The 18,424-nt window shown below is 48.1% G+C and overlaps 22 non-coding genes across 22 annotated transcripts; 5 read left to right on the top strand and 17 right to left on the bottom strand.

Moving 5' to 3' along the window:
• Window positions 1–1,133: 1,133 nt before the first annotated feature.
• On the bottom strand, window positions 1,134–1,297 carry LOC135026272 (U1 spliceosomal RNA). Its single transcript, XR_010222912.1, has one exon. It is a non-coding gene; the product is annotated as a U1 spliceosomal RNA (small nuclear RNA).
• A 655-nt stretch (window positions 1,298–1,952) lies between these two features.
• On the bottom strand, window positions 1,953–2,115 carry LOC135026149 (U1 spliceosomal RNA). Its single transcript, XR_010222802.1, has one exon. It is a non-coding gene; the product is annotated as a U1 spliceosomal RNA (small nuclear RNA).
• Window positions 2,116–2,267: 152 nt separating this feature from the next.
• LOC135026090 (U1 spliceosomal RNA) lies at window positions 2,268–2,431 on the bottom strand. The gene has a single exon (XR_010222754.1). It is a non-coding gene; the product is annotated as a U1 spliceosomal RNA (small nuclear RNA).
• Window positions 2,432–3,105: 674 nt separating this feature from the next.
• Window positions 3,106–3,268, bottom strand: LOC135026157 (U1 spliceosomal RNA). Its single transcript, XR_010222810.1, has one exon. It is a non-coding gene; the product is annotated as a U1 spliceosomal RNA (small nuclear RNA).
• A 152-nt stretch (window positions 3,269–3,420) lies between these two features.
• On the bottom strand, window positions 3,421–3,584 carry LOC135026047 (U1 spliceosomal RNA). The gene has a single exon (XR_010222714.1). It is a non-coding gene; the product is annotated as a U1 spliceosomal RNA (small nuclear RNA).
• A 659-nt stretch (window positions 3,585–4,243) lies between these two features.
• LOC135026120 (U1 spliceosomal RNA) lies at window positions 4,244–4,406 on the bottom strand. Its single transcript, XR_010222783.1, has one exon. It is a non-coding gene; the product is annotated as a U1 spliceosomal RNA (small nuclear RNA).
• A 152-nt stretch (window positions 4,407–4,558) lies between these two features.
• Window positions 4,559–4,722, bottom strand: LOC135026283 (U1 spliceosomal RNA). Its single transcript, XR_010222923.1, has one exon. It is a non-coding gene; the product is annotated as a U1 spliceosomal RNA (small nuclear RNA).
• Window positions 4,723–5,393: 671 nt separating this feature from the next.
• Window positions 5,394–5,556, bottom strand: LOC135026154 (U1 spliceosomal RNA). The gene has a single exon (XR_010222807.1). It is a non-coding gene; the product is annotated as a U1 spliceosomal RNA (small nuclear RNA).
• Window positions 5,557–5,708: 152 nt separating this feature from the next.
• LOC135026061 (U1 spliceosomal RNA) lies at window positions 5,709–5,872 on the bottom strand. Its single transcript, XR_010222727.1, has one exon. It is a non-coding gene; the product is annotated as a U1 spliceosomal RNA (small nuclear RNA).
• Window positions 5,873–6,531: 659 nt separating this feature from the next.
• LOC135026119 (U1 spliceosomal RNA) lies at window positions 6,532–6,694 on the bottom strand. The gene has a single exon (XR_010222782.1). It is a non-coding gene; the product is annotated as a U1 spliceosomal RNA (small nuclear RNA).
• A 152-nt stretch (window positions 6,695–6,846) lies between these two features.
• On the bottom strand, window positions 6,847–7,010 carry LOC135026281 (U1 spliceosomal RNA). Its single transcript, XR_010222921.1, has one exon. It is a non-coding gene; the product is annotated as a U1 spliceosomal RNA (small nuclear RNA).
• Window positions 7,011–7,681: 671 nt separating this feature from the next.
• On the bottom strand, window positions 7,682–7,844 carry LOC135026153 (U1 spliceosomal RNA). Its single transcript, XR_010222806.1, has one exon. It is a non-coding gene; the product is annotated as a U1 spliceosomal RNA (small nuclear RNA).
• Window positions 7,845–7,996: 152 nt separating this feature from the next.
• LOC135026288 (U1 spliceosomal RNA) lies at window positions 7,997–8,160 on the bottom strand. Its single transcript, XR_010222927.1, has one exon. It is a non-coding gene; the product is annotated as a U1 spliceosomal RNA (small nuclear RNA).
• Window positions 8,161–8,819: 659 nt separating this feature from the next.
• On the bottom strand, window positions 8,820–8,982 carry LOC135026118 (U1 spliceosomal RNA). Its single transcript, XR_010222781.1, has one exon. It is a non-coding gene; the product is annotated as a U1 spliceosomal RNA (small nuclear RNA).
• A 152-nt stretch (window positions 8,983–9,134) lies between these two features.
• Window positions 9,135–9,298, bottom strand: LOC135026280 (U1 spliceosomal RNA). Its single transcript, XR_010222920.1, has one exon. It is a non-coding gene; the product is annotated as a U1 spliceosomal RNA (small nuclear RNA).
• Window positions 9,299–9,969: 671 nt separating this feature from the next.
• Window positions 9,970–10,132, bottom strand: LOC135026185 (U1 spliceosomal RNA). The gene has a single exon (XR_010222835.1). It is a non-coding gene; the product is annotated as a U1 spliceosomal RNA (small nuclear RNA).
• Window positions 10,133–10,284: 152 nt separating this feature from the next.
• On the bottom strand, window positions 10,285–10,448 carry LOC135026264 (U1 spliceosomal RNA). Its single transcript, XR_010222904.1, has one exon. It is a non-coding gene; the product is annotated as a U1 spliceosomal RNA (small nuclear RNA).
• Window positions 10,449–14,214: 3,766 nt separating this feature from the next.
• Window positions 14,215–14,378, top strand: LOC135026052 (U1 spliceosomal RNA). Its single transcript, XR_010222719.1, has one exon. It is a non-coding gene; the product is annotated as a U1 spliceosomal RNA (small nuclear RNA).
• Window positions 14,379–14,530: 152 nt separating this feature from the next.
• On the top strand, window positions 14,531–14,694 carry LOC135026096 (U1 spliceosomal RNA). The gene has a single exon (XR_010222760.1). It is a non-coding gene; the product is annotated as a U1 spliceosomal RNA (small nuclear RNA).
• A 674-nt stretch (window positions 14,695–15,368) lies between these two features.
• On the top strand, window positions 15,369–15,532 carry LOC135026086 (U1 spliceosomal RNA). Its single transcript, XR_010222751.1, has one exon. It is a non-coding gene; the product is annotated as a U1 spliceosomal RNA (small nuclear RNA).
• Window positions 15,533–15,684: 152 nt separating this feature from the next.
• LOC135026110 (U1 spliceosomal RNA) lies at window positions 15,685–15,847 on the top strand. The gene has a single exon (XR_010222773.1). It is a non-coding gene; the product is annotated as a U1 spliceosomal RNA (small nuclear RNA).
• A 674-nt stretch (window positions 15,848–16,521) lies between these two features.
• On the top strand, window positions 16,522–16,684 carry LOC135026074 (U1 spliceosomal RNA). Its single transcript, XR_010222740.1, has one exon. It is a non-coding gene; the product is annotated as a U1 spliceosomal RNA (small nuclear RNA).
• Window positions 16,685–18,424: the final 1,740 nt, after the last annotated feature.

The following is an 18,424-nucleotide window of genomic DNA, read 5'->3' as shown; positions in this document are numbered from 1 at the left end:
CTAAGATCTACGCCTCAAGCCCTGAGTGTTTGCCCTTGTGACTTGTTGATCATCATAGCAAAGCAGATGCTTACAGAAAACTGCAGGGGCTTAGATTGAAAATAAAAAAAATTGATGGGTATAAGGTAGAGAGGAGCGGGTTCGGTTCTCCGAGAACCGAATTCCCCACGAACCCCACGAACTCCTCCTCCGAGGCAGGCTCGGTTGTTCCCGCCTGACTCAGAAAACCTGAACAAGGGAAAATGTCATCATCCCGCTGTCGGATTCTCGCGAGATTCGGATTCCATATAAAGAGCTGCGCGTTGCCGCCATTTTTACTCGTGCATTGAAGAGAGAGCGGAGAGGACGTGGCTATGTTCTCTCAGTGGAAATCTCAATATCAGTGCTCAGTATCAGTGGATACTTATTGCTGCTCAGTAATACTAGTAGTGTGTCTCTCCTGCTCAGTGTCAGTTCTCAGTAGTATCCTCATCAGTGCTCAGTATCACTGCTCATTGTCTTGTGCTGCATTGTTGTGCTCAGCATACTACAGTACATTACTAATAGTCCAGTGCTGCATCTTGCTGCTCAGTGTCAGTTCTAGTATCCTCATCAGTGCTCACTATCACTGCTCATTGCATTGTGGTGTTCTGTATACTACAGTAACATAGTAATATAGTAACATATAGTAACATAGTTTTTGAGGTTGAATAGAGGCAAATTGCCCATCGTGTTCAACCTGTTTTAAGTTGTGATGATTCTACATACTTGCTGAATAATGTTTTATGACTAGTTAGCTACTACAACTCATGTTACCCCCGGATTAACCATGTTGATATTTTAAGTATTATAACCTTGGATAGCTTTTTCATTCAGAAATGTATCCATTCCTTTTTTAAATCCAATTACAGAGTCCGCCATTACCACCTTCCCTGGCAGGGAATTCCACATCCTGATTGCCCTAACAGTGAAGATCATAGTATCTCACCTGGCAGGTAAGTAGGAGTTGGGCCAGAGCTGTGGAGGATTGCTGCTCGGGCACCCCCTGTCAAATGAAGGAGATCCAACTGAGGCAGCACAAGGGAACTCTCGAAAGAAGAACAAGGCTAGAGGAAGATCTGAGACAAAGAAATCTGACTTTTACCAGAGCTGACCAGAGGAAAGCACAAACACAGTCCCCCACTACCACAAATAATGCAGTCGAGTTTCCCACATTTGGGGAAATCACAGGGGTCAGCATACCCAGAATGCAATGAATGAACCTCACCCTGGGAGAACAATCTTCATGACCATGGTATCGCCTATGCAAAATAAGTATGATTTGGGATAGGGCTGGGGAGGGCCGCTGCTCAGGCACATCTCTGTCAAGTAAAGGAGATTCAAATGAGGCAGCACAAGGGAACTCTCATCTGGGGACAACAACTGCAGGGAGAACACATATTTTCAGATGAACATGGGAGGGCAGAAGGCTGCCTAATACTGAAGCACCCCCAAACAACAAACCAAATGCAACAACTAGTACAAGCATTCCTGGGGGAAGTTCTGCAGAAGACGGATTTGCATACGGTGATGTCATCCAAGCAGTGGGCCAAAGTTGGCTGGATCCCTCATCTGCATATGAAAAGAGAAAAGGGGTATGCAGGGCATGGCGGCCTTTTGCGGCGCTTGGATGACCCTTAGTTCGCATTAAACACCCCCACCCTCCTTCGGTGTGGGGCTCATGTTGACAATGCCCCAGCCCCTGAAGCATTCAAGCTGATTTCTTACAGCAGCTTGGCACTGTAACAGCTCCAGAGCTGCTCTGTAAGGCAAGTAAAAGGGTGTGTAGTTTGCATTGTGCATTGGAAGGCACAAAGTAAGCAGACAGGAGGAGAAGTCAGGATAGTGCACAAGGGTATAAAAGGGAGGGGCTCAAGAAAAAAGAAGTGGAAACAGACAGCAAACTAGGCTGGAGAGAGACCTGAGACAAAGAGATCTGAATTATACGAGAGCCGACCAGGGGAAACACAAATTATGCAGTCAAGTTTCCCACATTTGGGGAAATCGCAGGGGCAGCACACCCAGAGTGCAATGGGTGAGCCTTGCCCTGGAAGAAGCACCTTCATGATCATAGTATCTCACCTGGCAGGTAAGTAGGAGTTGGGCTTGAGCTGGGGAGGGTCGCTGCTCGGGCACCCCCCTGTCAAGTGAAGGAGATCCAACTGAGGCAGCACAAGGGAACTCTCGAAAGAAGAACAAGGCTAGAGGAAGATCTGAAACAAAGAAATCTGACTTTTACCAGAGCTGACCAGAGGAAAACACAAACACAGTCCCCCACTACCACAAATAATGCAGTCGAGTTACCCACATTTGGGGAAATCACAGGGGTCAGCATACCCAGAATGCAATGAATGAACCTCACCCTGGGAGAATAATCTTCATGACCATGGTATCTCATATGCAAAATAAGTATGATTTGGGATAGGGCTGGGGAGGGCCGCTGCTCAGGCACATCTCTGTCAAGTAAAGGAGATTCAACTGAGGCAGCACAAGGGAACTCTCATCTGGGGACAACAACTGCAGGGAGAACACATATTTTCAGATGAACATGGGAGGGCAGAAGGCTGCCTAATACTGAAGCACCCCCAAACAACAAACCAAATGCAACAACTAGTGCAAGCATTCCTGGGGGAAGGCCTGCCGCAGATGGATTTGCATATGGTCATGTCATCCAAGCAGTGGGTCAAAGTTGGCTTCAACCCTCGTCTGCATATGAAAAGAGAAAAGGGGCGTGCAGGGCATGGCGGCCTTTTGCGGTGCTTGGATGACACTTAGTTTGCATGAAACACCCCCACCCTCCTTCGGTGTGGGTCTCATGTTGGCCATGCCCCAGCCCCTGAAGCATTCAAGCTGATTTCTTGCAGCAGCTTGGCACTGTAACAGCTCCAGAGCTGCTCTGTAAGGCAAGTAAAAGGGTGTGGGCCCTGCAGCACTACCTGTAGTTTGCATTGTGCATTGGAAGGCACAAAGTAAGCAGACAGGAGGAGAAGTCAGGATAGTGCACAAGGGTATAAAAGGGAGGGGCTCAAGAAAAAAGAAGTGGAAACAGACAGCAAACTAGGCTGTAGAGAGACCTGAGACAAAGAGATCTGAATTATACGAGAGCCGACCAGGGGAAACACAAATTCTGCAGTCAAGTTTCCCACATTTGGGGAAATCGCAGGGGCAGCACACCCAGAGTGCAATGGGTGAGCCTTGCCCTGGGAGAAGCACCTTCATGATCATAGTATCTCACCTGGCAGGTAAGTAGGAGTTGGGCTAGAGCTGGGGAGGGTCGCTGCTCGGGCACCCCCCTGTCAAGTGAAGGAGATCCAACTGAGGCAGCACAAGGGAACTCTCGAAAGAAGAACAAGGCTAGAGGAAGATCTGAGACAAAGAAATCTGACTTTTACCAGAGCTGACCAGAGGAAAACACAAACACAGTCCCCCACTACAACAAATAATGCAGTCGAGTTTCCCACATTTGGGGAAATCACAGGGGTCAGCATACCCAGAATGCAATGAATGAACCTCACCCTGGGAGAACAATCTTCATGACCATGGTATCTCCTATGCAAAATAAGTATGATTTGGGATAGGGCTGGGGAGGGCCGCTGCTCAGGCACATCTCTGTCAAGTAAAGGAGATTCAACTGAGGCAGCACAAGGGAACTCTCATCTGGGGACAACAACTGCAGGGAGAACACATATTTTCAGATGAACATGGGAGGGCAGAAGGCTGCCTAATACTGAAGCACCCCCAAACAACAAACCAAATGCAACAACTAGTGCAAGCATTCCTGGGGGAAGGCCTGCAGCAGATGGATTTGCATATGGTGATGTCATCCAAGCAGTGGGTCAAAGTTGGCTTCAACCCTCGTCTGCATATGAAAAGAGAAAAGGGGCGTGCAGGGCATGGCGGCCTTTTGCGGCGCTTGGATGACCCCTAGTTCGCATTAAACACCTCCACCCTCCTTCGGTGTGGGGCTCATGTTGGCTATGCCACAGCCCCTGAAGCATACAAGCTGATTTCTTGCAGCAGCTGGGCACTGTAACAGCTCCAGAGCTGCTCTGTACGGCAAGTAAAAGGGTGTGGGCCCTGCAGCACTACCTGTAGTTTGGAAGGCACAAAGTAAGCAGACGGGAGAAGTCAGGATAGTGCGCAAGGGCATAGAAGGGAGCAGCTCAAGAAAAGAGAAGTGGAAACAGACAGCAAACTAGGCTGGAGAGAGACCTGAGACAAAGAGATCTGAATTATACGAGAGCCGACCAGGGGAAACACAAATTATGCAGTCAAGTTTCCCACATTTGGGGAAATCGCAGGAGCAGCACACCCAGAGTGCAATGGGTGAGCCTTGCCCTGGGAGAAGCACCTTCATGATCATAGTATCTCACCTGGCAGGTAAGTAGGATTTGGGCTAGAGCTGGGGAGGGTCGCTGCTCGGGTACCCCCCTGTCAAGTGAAGGAGATCCAACTGAGGCAGCACAAGGGAACTCTCGAAAGAAGAACAAGGCTAGAGGAAGATCTGAGACAAAGAAATCTGACTTTTACCAGAGCTGACCAGAGGAAAGCACAAACACAGTCCCCCACTACCACAAATAATGCAGTCGAGTTTCCCACATTTGGGGAAATCACAGGGGTCAGCATACCCAGAATGCAATGAATGAACCTCACCCTGGGAAAACAATCTTCATGACCATGGTATCGCCTATGCAAAATAAGTATGATTTGGGATAGGGCTGGGGAGGGCCGCTGCCCAGGCACATCTCTGTCAAGTAAAGGAGATTCAACTGAGGCAGCACAAGGGAACTCTCATCTGGGGACAACAACTGCAGGGAGAACACATATTTTCAGATGAACATGGGAGGGCAGAAGGCTGCCTAATACTGAAGCACCCCCAAACAACAAACCAAATGCAACAACTAGTGCAAGCATTCCTGGGGGAAGGCCTGCAGCAGATGGATTTGCATATGGTGATGTCATCCAAGCAGTGGGTCAAAGTTGGCTTCAACCCTCGTCTGCATGTGAAAAGAGAAAAGGGGCGTGCAGGGCATGGCGGCCTTTTGCGGCGCTTGGATGACCCCTAGTTCGCATTAAACACCTCCACCCTCCTTCGGTGTGGGGCTCATGTTGGCTATGCCTCAGCCCCTGAAGCATTCAAGCTGATTTCTTGCAGTAGCTGGGCTCTGTAACAGCTCCAGAGCTGCTCTGTATGGCAAGTAAAAGGGTGTGGGCCCTGCAGCACTACCTGTAGTTTGCATTGTGCATTGGAAGGCACAAAGTAAGCAGACGGGAGAAGTAAGGATAGTGCGCAAGGGCATAGAAGGGAGCGGCTCAAGAAAAGAGAAGTGGAAACAGACAGCAAACTAGGCTGGAGAGAGACCTGAGACAAAGAGATCTGAATTACATGAGAGCCGACCAGGGAACACTCAAATTATGCAGTCAAGTTTCCCACATTTGGGGAAATCGCAGGGGCAGCACACCCAGAGTGCAATGGGTGAGCCTTGCCCTGGGAGAAGCACCTTCATGATCATAGTATCTCACCTGGCAGGTAAGTAGGAGTTGGGCTAGAGCTGGGGAGGGTCGCTGCTCGGGCACCCCCCTGTCAAGTGAAGGAGATCCAACTGAGGCAGCACAAGGGAACTCTCGAAAGAAGAACAAGGCTAGAGGAAGATCTGAGACAAAGAAATCTGACTTTTACCAGAGCTGACCAGAGGAAAACACAAACACAGTCCCCCACTACAACAAATAATGCAGTCGAGTTTCCCACATTTGGGGAAATCACAGAGGTCAGCATACCCAGAATGCAATGAATGAACCTCACCCTGGGAGAACAATCTTCATGACCATGGTATCTCCTATGCAAAATAAGTATGATTTGGGATAGGGCTGGGGAGGGCCGCTGCTCAGGCACATCTCTGTCAAGTAAAGGAGATTCAACTGAGGCAGCACAAGGGAACTCTCATCTGGGGACAACAACTGCAGGGAGAACACATATTTTCAGATGAACATGGGAGGGCAGAAGGCTGCCTAATACTGAAGCACCCCCAAACAACAAACCAAATGCAACAACTAGTGCAAGCATTCCTGGGGGAAGGCCTGCAGCAGATGGATTTGCATATGGTGATGTCATCCAAGCAGTGGGTCAAAGTTGGCTTCAACCCTCGTCTGCATATGAAAAGAGAAAAGGGGCGTGCAGGGCATGGCGGCCTTTTGCGGCGCTTGGATGACCCCTAGTTCGCATTAAACACCTCCACCCTCCTTCGGTGTGGGGCTCATGTTGGCTATGCCACAGCCCCTGAAGCATACAAGCTGATTTCTTGCAGCAGCTGGGCACTGTAACAGCTCCAGAGCTGCTCTGTACGGCAAGTAAAAGGGTGTGGGCCCTGCAGCACTACCTGTAGTTTGGAAGGCACAAAGTAAGCAGACGGGAGAAGTCAGGATAGTGCGCAAGGGCATAGAAGGGAGCAGCTCAAGAAAAGAGAAGTGGAAACAGACAGCAAACTAGGCTGGAGAGAGACCTGAGACAAAGAGATCTGAATTATACGAGAGCCGACCAGGGGAAACACAAATTATGCAGTCAAGTTTCCCACATTTGGGGAAATCGCAGGAGCAGCACACCCAGAGTGCAATGGGTGAGCCTTGCCCTGGGAGAAGCACCTTCATGATCATAGTATCTCACCTGGCAGGTAAGTAGGATTTGGGCTAGAGCTGGGGAGGGTCGCTGCTCGGGTACCCCCCTGTCAAGTGAAGGAGATCCAACTGAGGCAGCACAAGGGAACTCTCGAAAGAAGAACAAGGCTAGAGGAAGATCTGAGACAAAGAAATCTGACTTTTACCAGAGCTGACCAGAGGAAAGCACAAACACAGTCCCCCACTACCACAAATAATGCAGTCGAGTTTCCCACATTTGGGGAAATCACAGGGGTCAGCATACCCAGAATGCAATGAATGAACCTCACCCTGGGAAAACAATCTTCATGACCATGGTATCGCCTATGCAAAATAAGTATGATTTGGGATAGGGCTGGGGAGGGCCGCTGCTCAGGCACATCTCTGTCAAGTAAAGGAGATTCAACTGAGGCAGCACAAGGGAACTCTCATCTGGGGACAACAACTGCAGGGAGAACACATATTTTCAGATGAACATGGGAGGGCAGAAGGCTGCCTAATACTGAAGCACCCCCAAACAACAAACCAAATGCAACAACTAGTGCAAGCATTCCTGGGGGAAGGCCTGCAGCAGATGGATTTGCATATGGTGATGTCATCCAAGCAGTGGGTCAAAGTTGGCTTCAACCCTCGTCTGCATGTGAAAAGAGAAAAGGGGCGTGCAGGGCATGGCGGCCTTTTGCGGCGCTTGGATGACCCCTAGTTCGCATTAAACACCTCCACCCTCCTTCGGTGTGGGGCTCATGTTGGCTATGCCTCAGCCCCTGAAGCATTCAAGCTGATTTCTTGCAGTAGCTGGGCTCTGTAACAGCTCCAGAGCTGCTCTGTACGGCAAGTAAAAGGGTGTGGGCCCTGCAGTACTACCTGTAGTTTGCATTGTGCATTGGAAGGCACAAAGTAAGCAGACGGGAGAAGTAAGGATAGTGCGCAAGGGCATAGAAGGGAGTGGCTCAAGAAAAGAGAAGTGGAAACAGACAGCAAACTAGGCTGGAGAGAGACCTGAGACAAAGAGATCTGAATTACATGAGAGCCGACCAGGGAACACTCAAATTATGCAGTCAAGTTTCCCACATTTGGGGAAATCGCAGGGGCAGCACACCCAGAGTGCAATGGGTGAGCCTTGCCCTGGGAGAAGCACCTTCATGATCATAGTATCTCACCTGGCAGGTAAGTAGGAGTTGGGCTAGAGCTGGGGAGGGTCGCTGCTCGGGCACCCCCCTGTCAAGTGAAGGAGATCCAACTGAGGCAGCACAAGGGAACTCTCGAAAGAAGAACAAGGCTAGAGGAAGATCTGAGACAAAGAAATCTGACTTTTACCAGAGCTGACCAGAGGAAAACACAAACACAGTCCCCCACTACAACAAATAATGCAGTCGAGTTTCCCACATTTGGGGAAATCACAGGGGTCAGCATACCCAGAATGCAATGAATGAACCTCACCCTGGGAGAACAATCTTCATGACCATGGTATCTCCTATGCAAAATAAGTATGATTTGGGATAGGGCTGGGGAGGGCCGCTGCTCAGGCACATCTCTGTCAAGTAAAGGAGATTCAACTGAGGCAGCACAAGGGAACTCTCATCTGGGGACAACAACTGCAGGGAGAACACATATTTTCAGATGAACATGGGAGGGCAGAAGGCTGCCTAATACTGAAGCACCCCCAAACAACAAACCAAATGCAACAACTAGTGCAAGCATTCCTGGGGGAAGGCCTGCAGCAGATGGATTTGCATATGGTGATGTCATCCAAGCAGTGGGTCAAAGTTGGCTTCAACCCTCGTCTGCATATGAAAAGAGAAAAGGGGCGTGCAGGGCATGGCGGCCTTTTGCGGCGCTTGGATGACCCCTAGTTCGCATTAAACACCTCCACCCTCCTTCGGTGTGGGGCTCATGTTGGCTATGCCACAGCCCCTGAAGCATACAAGCTGATTTCTTGCAGCAGCTGGGCACTGTAACAGCTCCAGAGCTGCTCTGTACGGCAAGTAAAAGGGTGTGGGCCCTGCAGCACTACCTGTAGTTTGGAAGGCACAAAGTAAGCAGACGGGAGAAGTCAGGATAGTGCGCAAGGGCATAGAAGGGAGCAGCTCAAGAAAAGAGAAGTGGAAACAGACAGCAAACTAGGCTGGAGAGAGACCTGAGACAAAGAGATCTGAATTATACGAGAGCCGACCAGGGGAAACACAAATTATGCAGTCAAGTTTCCCACATTTGGGGAAATCGCAGGAGCAGCACACCCAGAGTGCAATGGGTGAGCCTTGCCCTGGGAGAAGCACCTTCATGATCATAGTATCTCACCTGGCAGGTAAGTAGGATTTGGGCTAGAGCTGGGGAGGGTCGCTGCTCGGGTACCCCCCTGTCAAGTGAAGGAGATCCAACTGAGGCAGCACAAGGGAACTCTCGAAAGAAGAACAAGGCTAGAGGAAGATCTGAGACAAAGAAATCTGACTTTTACCAGAGCTGACCAGAGGAAAGCACAAACACAGTCCCCCACTACCACAAATAATGCAGTCGAGTTTCCCACATTTGGGGAAATCACAGGGGTCAGCATACCCAGAATGCAATGAATGAACCTCACCCTGGGAAAACAATCTTCATGACCATGGTATCGCCTATGCAAAATAAGTATGATTTGGGATAGGGCTGGGGAGGGCCGCTGCTCAGGCACATCTCTGTCAAGTAAAGGAGATTCAACTGAGGCAGCACAAGGGAACTCTCATCTGGGGACAACAACTGCAGGGAGAACACATATTTTCAGATGAACATGGGAGGGCAGAAGGCTGCCTAAAACTGAAGCACCCCCAAACAACAAACCAAATGCAACAACTAGTGCAAGCATTCCTGGGGGAAGGCCTGCAGCAGATGGATTTGCATATGGTGATGTCATCCAAGCAGTGGGTCAAAGTTGGCTTCAACCCTCGTCTGCATGTGAAAAGAGAAAAGGGGCGTGCAGGGCATGGCGGCCTTTTGCGGCGCTTGGATGACCCCTAGTTCGCATTAAACACCTCCACCCTCCTTCGGTGTGGGGCTCATGTTGGCTATGCCTCAGCCCCTGAAGCATTCAAGCTGATTTCTTGCAGTAGCTGGGCTCTGTAACAGCTCCAGAGCTGCTCTGTACGGCAAGTAAAAGGGTGTGGGCCCTGCAGCACTACCTGTAGTTTGCATTGTGCATTGGAAGGCACAAAGTAAGCAGACGGGAGAAGTAAGGATAGTGCGCAAGGGCATAGAAGGGAGCGGCTCAAGAAAAGAGAAGTGGAAACAGACAGCAAACTAGGCTGGAGAGAGACCTGAGACAAAGAGATCTGAATTACATGAGAGCCGACCAGGGAACACTCAAATTATGCAGTCAAGTTTCCCACATTTGGGGAAATCGCAGGGGCAGCACACCCAGAGTGCAATGGGTGAGCCTTGCCCTGGGAGAAGCAACTTCATGATCATAGTATCTCACCTGGCTGGTAAGTAGGAGTTGGGCTAGAGCTTGGGAGGGTCGCTGCTCGGGCACCCCCCTGTCAAGTGAAGGAGATCCAACTGAGGCAGCACAAGGGAACTCTCGAAAGAAGAACAAGGCTAGAGGAAGATCTGAGACAAAGAAATATGACTTTTACCAGAGCTGACCAGAGGAAAGCACAAACACAGTCCCCCACTACCACAAATAATGCAGTCGAGTTTCCCACATTTGGGGAAATCACAGGGGTCAGCATACCCAGAATGCAATGAATGAACCTAACCCTGGGAGAACAATCTTCATGACCATGGTATCTCCTATGCAAAATAAGTATGATTTGGGATAGGGCTGGGGAGGGCCGTTGCTCAGGCACATCTCTGTCAAGTAAGTTGCATTTGATTTGTTGTTTGGGGGTGCTTCAGTATTAGGCAGCCTTCTGCCCTACCATGTTCATCTGAAAATATGTGTTCTCCCTGCAGTTGTTGTCCCCAGATGAGAGTTCCCTTGTGCTGCCTCAGTTGAATCTCCTTTTGGAGAAGACCTCAATAAGATTGTAGCTGATCTGGCTACTGCTAAAACAGCTTGCCTACCTAGTATGACTCCTACCACGCAGAAGGCTAAAAGTACTTTTCTTGGCCCTTTCATCTTCCAGGTAAAGCGTACCCAAGGTCAGGCATACCCAAAGCAAGCTCATGTTTCCAGACCTGCCAAGCCCAGACTGAAGCAATCCTGGGCTGCCCATCAGCCTGCTTCCAAAACGGACAAGCCTGCCGCATGACGGTGCAGGCCTCCCTCTGGGGGATCCCAGGGTGGGGGGCCCGACTTCTAGGTTTGGCAAAGAAAGGTATAATTCTAAGCTAGAGAATTCTGTTTGGAGCTCACCTTGCACTTTGTGAAGAAATAATCAGCATTGTGGCTGAGCAGATACATGTAGTGTGTGGCTGCAAACTGCATGGATCTGCTGCGTTGTAATGCTGATTCTTTTTTTTTTGCAAAGTACCAATAGCTTCATATAATGTTCACAATTTTTATGCAGGATCAAATAGCTCAATAGGTAGGGTGTTTGATTAGAATTCAACTGGTTATAGGTTTGAATCCTGGGTATGGTAGTTTGAGATGTGTTATTTAATAAAGTATGTTGTTCTGACTGCTGGCATCCTATCACCTGGGATATCATACTAAATAAATGGAGGTGATCAAATTTTTTTTTTTAACTAGGGACAATTTCCAGATACTTCTCTTTATAACTGAGATTGCCCCCTGGAACTTCACATCAGTTGACAACTATGCATGAGTGGGCAGTGCTTGCCCTGGATCTGCCCACCCATTTATGTGCCGTCATAAAATAAAGCATGACTGACAGTTATCCTGGGCGTACACTACACAATTATCTGTCAGGCTATCTATCCAGTCTGGATGGATGGAATGAAAATCTGGTAATGTATTGGAGCAAATGTCAATTAGCCATTTGCTCCCAAACACTAGAAAAGTGGTCAAAAATGGTCATTACACAAATTGGTTAAACCCAAAATTTAACCAATTTGTTTAGGGGACCATTTTTGTCCATTTTTTAGTGTTTGAGAGTAAATCGTTGATGGTCATTTGCTCACATAGATAACCGGATTTCTATTCCAACCAGCCAGTGTTGGAGAGATGGTCTGCCAGATTACATAATGCAGAGCCATAACTAGACTTTTTGGGTCCCTGTGACAGAGAATTATATGCCCCCCCCCCCTCCCTCCCTCCCTCCCTCCCTCCCCATTTTTTCAATATGGACAAAAGGTGCATGCCTTGTGGGGAAGGGGCATAACAAGATTGGTCTCAGAGAAAGCACATGAGATATGAAGATATATCTAGTATACTTGACACTCAATGGTTTGTGGTATTGCCGGGGTGCCCTCCTTAAATGCATATACAGTCACACATGGCATGTTTGTGTAAATGGCATATCAGCAGTCAGCACTAACTGGTGACATGCCATTTGTACAAGTAAGCCATGTGTGACTAATATATACAAACATACACCTCAAACTATCATACCCAGGATTCAAACCTATAACCTGTTGAATTCTAATCAAACACCCTGCCCATTGAGCTACTTGATCCTGCATTTATTCTAACCTCCAAAAACAGATTCAGTTGCATTTTCCAGCGTGTATTGTTTGCGCCTTTGCAAATGTCTTACATCGACAAACTTATTTAGTACTAAATACACAATACAAATGCTGACGGTATAGTACAGTTCAAGAACTACAGCACAGGCCAGCCTACACTATAAATCATGAACTGCACTATACATTTAAACTATACAATAATACAACAGTTAATAAGGCTATGGGTGTGGAGTGTAAGAGGGTGAGGGATTCACAAAACCGAAGCTTTATTGTAACACAGACACATATAAGGGGAGGGTCAATAAATAGAAAGATATCCTTTACTATAGAATGTAGTCCAATCCGACCTCTGTGCTCTTCCACAACTGAAAAACAGATAGTGTTCCCAAGCCTTCCATCCTGGAATATCTTTGGTCTTTCGCCAATGAAGAAAACAATCCCTCCCTCCAGCAGACCCTTCAACCACGATACAAGATCACAGCCATAAGGCCGAGAAGCAACTACACTTGAGCTTAACAAAAATGGCTAAAACTTAGTGGAGGAAAGTGCAGTGCACCAAAACATAAGCTGACACAATCATGGAGAATGCGCCAGCATATATGCTCTTCTATCTATATTTTGCAAACCTGCTCTTGTCCCCTCCAGCTGCTCTATGTAGATTTAACGTCTGGCAAGGTGCATAACCCACTGACAAGCAGGCACACTCCTGCATGAGTTTTCTCTCTCACTAGCTGGATGATACACAATCATTTGCATGTGCTCCACATCCGACACACCACCCACCCAACCACCCAGCTCTAGCTGGCTTGGCTCTAGCACATGGGTCTTCATCCTGTGGCCCTCCAGCTGCTGTGAAACTACACATCCCAGCATGCCCTGCCACAGTTTTGCTATTAAGGTATGCTAAAACTGAGGCAGGGCATGCTGGGATGTGTAGTTCCACAGCAGCTGGAGGGTCGCAGGTTGAAGACCCATGTTTTAGCATGCCTGTTCTATGATGCATGTCTAGCAGGCATTTGCTGACAGCCACTTGAGGGAGACACACATCAGGAGATGCAGCATATCGGAGGTCTTCGATGCCTTTCCAGCAAATGCACACCACCTGCTGCTGGTCTGGACACAAAACAATGCCCACAATCGAAGTCCCAAAATGCCCAACTACAGGATTCATGTAAGTAGTGAATTTAGGAATGAATTTAGAAGTAGGAAATTAAGTTAGTTCACAAGTACATTCAAATTCAGATCTAAAGACTAAACACAAAACACAAAATAAGACTCCACAGAGCAATTATCAGGTGTCTTTATCAATTGTTGCATTTAAAAAATCAAGCAATTAGGGAACACAATGTTGCGACAATCTAACCCTATTTGCAAAATAGTACTAAATAAGTTTGTCGATGTAAGACATTTGCAAAGGCGCAAACAAAACACGCTGGAAGATGCAACTGAATCTGTTTTTGGAGGTTAGAATAGATGCAGGATCAAGTAGCTCAATGGGTAGGGTGTTTGATTAGAATTCAACAGGTTATAGGTTTGAATCCTGGGTATGATAGTTTGAGGTGTTATTTAATAAAGCATGTTTATATATTAGTCACACATGGCTTACTTGTACAAATGGCATGTCACCAGTTAGTGCTGACTGCTGATATGCCATTTGCACAAACATGCCATGTGTGACTGTATATGCATTTAAGGAGTGCACCCCGGCAATACCACAAACCATTGAGTGCCAAGTATACTAGATATATCTTCATATCTCATGTGCTTTCTCTGAGACCAATCTTGTTATGCCCCTTCCCCAGAAGGCATGCACCTTTTGTCCATATTGCAAAAATGGGGAGGGGGGGGGCATATAATTATCTGTCACAGAGCACCAAAAAGTCTAGTTATGGCTCTGGTATGCATTATGTAATCTGGCAGACCATCTCTCCTTTACTTGACAGAGATGTGCCTGAGCAGCGGCCCTCCCCAGCCCTATCCCAAATCATACTTATTTTGCATAGGAGATACCATGGTCATGAAGATTGTTCTCCCAGGGTGAGGTTCATTCATTGCATTCTGGGTATGCTGACCCCTGTGATTTCCCCAAATGTGGGAAACTCGACTGCATTATTTGTGGTAGTGGAGGACTGTGTTTGTGCTTTCCTCTGGTCAGCTCTGGTAAAAGTCAGATTTCTTTGTCTCAGATCTTCCTCTAGCCTTGTTCTTCTTTCGAGAATTCCCTTGTGCTGCCTCAGTTGGATCTCCTTCACTTGACAGGGGGGTACCCGAGCAGCGACCCTCCCCAGCTCTAGCCCAACTCCTACTTACCTGCCAGGTGAGATACTATGATCATGAAGGTGCTTCTCCCAGGGCAAGGCTCACCCATTGCACTCTGGGTGTGCTGCCCCCTGCGATTTCCCCAAATGTGGGAAACTTGACTGCAGAATTTGTGTTTCCCCTGGTCGGCTCTCGTGTAATTCAGATCTCTTTGTCTCAGGTCTCTCTCCAGCCTAGTTTGCTGTCTGTTTCCACTTCTTTTTTCTTGAGCCCCTCCCTTTTATACCCTTGTGCACTATCCTGACTTCTCCTCCTGTCTGCTTACTTTGTGCCTTCCAATGCACAATGCAAACTACAGGTAGTGCTGCAGGGCCCACAACCTTTTACTTGCCTTACAGAGCAGCTCTGGAGCTGTTACAGTGCCAAGCTGCCGCAAGAAATCAGCTTGAATGCTTCAGGGGCTGGGGCATGGCCAACATGAGACCCACACCGAAGGAGGGTGGGGGTGTTTAATGCAAACTAAGGGTCATCCAAGCGCCGCAAAAGGCCGCCATGCCCTGCACGCCCCTTTTCTCTTTTCATATGCAGATGAGGGTTGAAGCCAACTTTGACCCACTGCTTGGATGACATCACCATATGCAAATCCATCTGCGGCAGGCCTTCCCCCAGGAATGCTTGCACTAGTTGTTGCATTTGGTTTGTTGTTTGGGGGTGCTTCAGTATTAGGCAGCCTTCTGCCCTCCCATGTTCATCTGAAAATATGTGTTCTCCCTGCAGTTGTTGTCCCCAGATGAGAGTTCCCTTGTGCTGCCTCAGTTGAATCTCCTTTACTTGACAGAGATGTGCCTGAGCAGCGGCCCTCCCCAGCCCTATTCCAAATCATACTTATTTTGCATAGGAGATACCATGGTCATGAAGATTATTCTCCCAGGGTGAGGTTCATTCAATGCATTCTGGGTATGCTGACCCCTGTGATTTCCCCAAATGTGGGTAACTCGACTGCATTATTTGTGGTAGTGGGGGACTGTGTTTGTGTTTTCCTCTGGTCAGCTCTGGTAAAAGTCAGATTTCTTTGTCTCAGATCTTCCTCTAGCCTTGTTCTTCTTTCGAGAGTTCCCTTGTGCTGCCTCAGTTGGATCTCCTTCACTTGACAGGGGGGTGCCCGAGCAGCGACCCTCCCCAGCTCAAGCCCAACTCCTACTTACCTGCCAGGTGAGATACTATGATCATGAAGGTGCTTCTCCCAGGGCAAGGCTCACCCATTGCACTCTGGGTGTGCTGCCCCTGCGATTTCCCCAAATGTGGGAAACTTGACTGCATAATTTGTGTTTCCCCTGGTCGGCTCTCGTATAATTCAGATCTCTTTGTCTCAGGTCTCTCTCCAGCCTAGTTTGCTGTCTGTTTCCACTTCTTTTTTCTTGAGCCCCTCCCTTTTATACCCTTGTGCACTATCCTGACTTCTCCTCCTGTCTGCTTACTTTGTGCCTTCCAATGCACAATGCAAACTACAGGTAGTGCTGCAGGGCCCACACCCTTTTACTTGCCTTACAGAGCAGCTCTGGAGCTGTTACAGTGCCAAGCTGCTGTAAGAAATAAGCTTGAATGCTTCAGAGGCTGGGGCATTGTCAACATGAGCCCCACACCAAAGGAGGGTGGAGGTGTTTAATGCGAACTAGGGGTCATCCAAGCGCCGCAAAAGGCCGCCATGCCCTGCACGCCCCTTTTCTCTTTTCATATGCAGATGAGGGTTCCAGCCAACTTTGGCCCACTGCTTGGATGACATCACCATATGCAAATCCGTCTTCTGCAGAACTTCCCCCAGGAATGCTTGTACTAGTTGTTGCATTTGGTTTGTTGTTTGGGGGTGCTTCAGTATTAGGCAGCCTTCTGCCCTCCCATGTTCATCTGAAAATATGTGTTCTCCCTGCAGTTGTTGTCCCCAGATGAGAGTTCCCTTGTGCTGCCTCAGTTGAATCTCCTATACTTGACAGAGATGTGCCTGAGCAGCGGCCCTCCCCAGCCCTATCCCAAATCATACTTATTTTGCATAGGCGATACCATGGTCATGAAGATTGTTCTCCCAGGGTGAGGTTCATTCATTGCATTCTGGGTATGCTGACCCCTGTGATTTCCAAAATGTGGGAAACTCGACTGCATTATTTGTGGTAGTGGGGGACTGTGTTTGTGCTTTCCTCTGGTCAGCTCTGGTAAAAGTCAGATTTCTTTGTCTCAGATCTTCCTCTAGCCTTGTTCTTCTTTTGAGAGTTCCCTTGTGCTGCCTCAGTTGGATCTCCTTCACTTCACAGGGGGTGCCCGAGCAGCAATCCTCCACAGCTCTGGCCCAACTCCTACTTACCTGCCAGGTGAGATACTATGATCTTCACTGTTAGGGCAATCAGGATGTGGAATTCCCTGCCAGGGAAGGTGGTAATGGCGGACTCTGTAATTGGATTTAAAAAAGGAATGGATACATTTCTGAATGAAAAAGCTATCCAAGTTTATAATACTTAAAATATCAACATGGTTAATCCGGGGGTAACATGAGTTGTAGTAGCTAACTAGTCATAATACATTATTAAGCAAGTATGTAGAATCATCACAACTTAAAACAGGTTGAACACGATGGGCAATTTGCCTCTATTCAACCTCAAAAACTATGTTACTATATGTTACTATATTACTATGTTACTGTAGTATACAGAACACCACAATGCAATGAGCAGTGATAGTGAGCACTGATGAGGATACTAGAACTGACACTGAGCAGCAAGATGCAGCACTGGACTATTAGTAATGTACTGTAGTATGCTGAGCACAACAATGCAGCACAAGACAATGAGCAGTGATACTGAGCACTGATGAGGATACTACTGAGAACTGACACTGAGCAGGAGAGACACACTACTAGTATTACTGAGCAGCAATAAGTATCCACTGATACTGAGCACTGATATTGAGATTTCCACTGAGAGAACATAGCCACGTCCTCTCCGCTCTCTCTTCAATGCACGAGTAAAAATGGCGGCAACGCACAGCTCTTTATATGGAATCCGAATCTCGCGAGAATCCGACAGCGGGATGATGACATTTTCCCTTGTTCATAGAATTTGGGAGTCATTTTGATCCCAAAGTATTATTAACCTCAATAACCATAATTTCCACTCATTTTCAGTCTATTCTTAACACCTTACACCTCACAATATTATTTTTAGTCCTAAAATTTGCACCGAGGTCGCTGGATGACTAAGCTCAGCGACCCAAGTGGCCGACACAAACACCTGGCCCATCTAGGAGTGGCACTGCAGTGTCACGCAGGATAGCCCTTCCAAAAAACACTCCCCAAACAGCACATGACGCAAAGAAAAAAAGAGGCGCAATGAGGTAGCTGTGTGACTAAGCTCAGCGACCCAAGTGGCCGACACAAACACCTGGCCCATCTAGGAGTGGCACTGCAGTGTCACGCAGGATGGCCCTTCCAAAAAACACTCCCCAAACAGCACATGACGCAAAGAAAAAAAGAGGCGCAATGAGGTAGCTGTGTGACTAAGCTCAGCGACCCAAGTGGCCGACACAAACACCTGGCCCATCTAGGAGTGGCACTGCAGTGTCACGCAGGATGGCCCTTCCAAAAACACTCCCCAAACAGCACATGACGCAAAGAAAAAAAGAGGCGCAATGAGGTAGCTGTGTGACTAAGCTCAGCGACCCAAGTGGCCGACACAAACACCTGGCCCATCTAGGAGTGGCACTGCAGTGTCACGCAGGATGGCCCTTCCAAAAAACACTCCCCAAACAGCACATGACGCAAAGAAAAAAAGAGGCGCAATGAGGTAGCTGTGTGACTAAGCTCAGCGACCCAAGTGGCCGACACAAACACCTGGCCCATCTAGGAGTGTCACTGCAGTGTCACGCAGGATGGCCCTTCCAAAAAACACTC

This window comes from Pseudophryne corroboree, unplaced genomic scaffold (assembly GCF_028390025.1).
Source record: "Pseudophryne corroboree isolate aPseCor3 unplaced genomic scaffold, aPseCor3.hap2 scaffold_430, whole genome shotgun sequence".
Taxonomy (NCBI): domain Eukaryota; kingdom Metazoa; phylum Chordata; class Amphibia; order Anura; family Myobatrachidae; genus Pseudophryne; species Pseudophryne corroboree.
Note: the sequence above shows the minus strand (reverse complement) of the source record. Positions and strands in the feature narration are given on the sequence as shown.